We start from the raw sequence: 1,806 nt of genomic DNA on the forward strand, positions 1-1,806 counted from the left end.
TTTTTTTATGATGATGAGCATATATTACATGCAAAATCAAAACTATTTTCTCTTCTCTTTTTAAGAAAACCGCTCCAAAAAAACACACAAAAAAACAAAAAACCGCGCTGTTGCTTGACCTCACATCTTCTCCCCAACCCCTTCACTATGAAATAAAATCTCCCAGTGGACCTTGAGAATGATACCCACCCAGCCCTCTTGGGCATCAGATCAGCGAGCCCCTTTCCTAGCACAGAGCAGCTACCCACCACGCAAGGAACAGACAGGCCAGGAACTGGGGTCATTGTCAGACTCTCATCTTCTTTGGATGGTGCAGAAAAAAATGGAATATACAAATATCTAATCATTATGCTGTACACCTGAAACTGACATGTGTCAATTATACTAAAAAAAAAAAATGGAGCGCATGGCAATTGTTCCGTACAGGGCATAGATAACCGTCTTGTGTGATTCCAAATCCCTTCTCCTAAACCCCTGGGCCAGAGGTGTTCGGGGACTTAGAGTTGTCCCTTTAGAAGAGCAATACGGTGCATACAGTATATTTTAGGTAACATCCCAGCAGGGCCCAGGCAGCCCCCATAGTCAAACACATTAATAGCTCTGCGATGAAATGTACAAATGTTCACATCAAGGGGAATAAATAAATAAATAAATAGCTTCCTGTTGGTTGGGGTCAGGTTTTGCCTCCAAATGAATTTGCCACCATCTTACAAAAGAACTTTGGATTTTCAGAACTTTTGTTAATTTCAGAATTCCAGATAAGGGGTGGGGGCCAGATCAGGATGGGGCTGGGGCTCGCTGGTTTGGCTGTCTCCCTGCAGGGCACCCTGCACAACCCCTCCAGGCCCCCGCTTGCTTTAGTGCTCTGGGGTCACCATCTTCCAACTCTTAATACCTTTTGGAAAAGGGGCCCCTATTTTCCTTTTGCACAGAACCCCGCAAATCACGTGGCTGGCCCTGCCTGTGTCCAGAACGAGGAGATCTGGCTCAAGGCAGTCACTCAGTAAGTGCTGGTTGAATGAATGAATGAAACGTCATCCTCATCTGGTCTGCTTTGCCCCTCCCTGATTTTCCATCAGCGTGGGGAACGGAGAACTAACCTTCATCAGGGTCCTGAGTGGCCCACTCACTGGAGAGCCAAATGTCCATGCTGATTCTTGGGGCGCCCAGACCCGCATTCAGAATCTCGGGGGGGGGCTTCCCTGGTGGCGCAGTGGTTGAGAGTCCGCCTGCCGATGCAGGGGACGCGGGTTCGTGCCCCGGTCCGGGAAGATCCCACATGCCGCGGAGCGGCTGGGCCCGTGAGCCGTGGCCGCTGAGCCTGCGCGTCCGGAGCCTGTGCTCCGCAACGGGAGAGGCCACAGCGGTGAGAGGCCGGCGTAATACCAAAAAAAAAAAGAATCTCAGGGGGAGGCATATGAGTTTCTAACTTGCGCCCTGAATGATTCAGACCCACATGACATTGCAAACCAACTGTGTGGTCGTCTTGAGGGCAGCCTTGCTCTCTCTCCCTCCTTTCCTGGCTGTGTGATCTTGGGCAGGTTGGGTTAACTCCTACCCTTGAGCCCTACCAGGCCGAATGTCTGGGAACAAGCCCCTTCCTGCCAGTATGGGGAGCTCCCCGGGGACAGGCAGTCTTGTCTGCGAGTCTGCCTTGTTCCCATGCACCCCAGCACCCAGTCTGTGGAGGGCTCAGGGGATATGTCCTGTGTGCGTGGATGGGAAGGCAGCATGGCCCCCCATCTCCCAGGGCTGCGTGAGGGTGGGGGAGGGCGTGCAGGAGGCACACAGTAGGTGCTGCATAAG

The sequence above is a fragment of the Physeter macrocephalus genome, chromosome 13, assembly GCF_002837175.3.
Source record: "Physeter macrocephalus isolate SW-GA chromosome 13, ASM283717v5, whole genome shotgun sequence".
Taxonomy (NCBI): Eukaryota; Metazoa; Chordata; class Mammalia; order Artiodactyla; family Physeteridae; genus Physeter; species Physeter macrocephalus.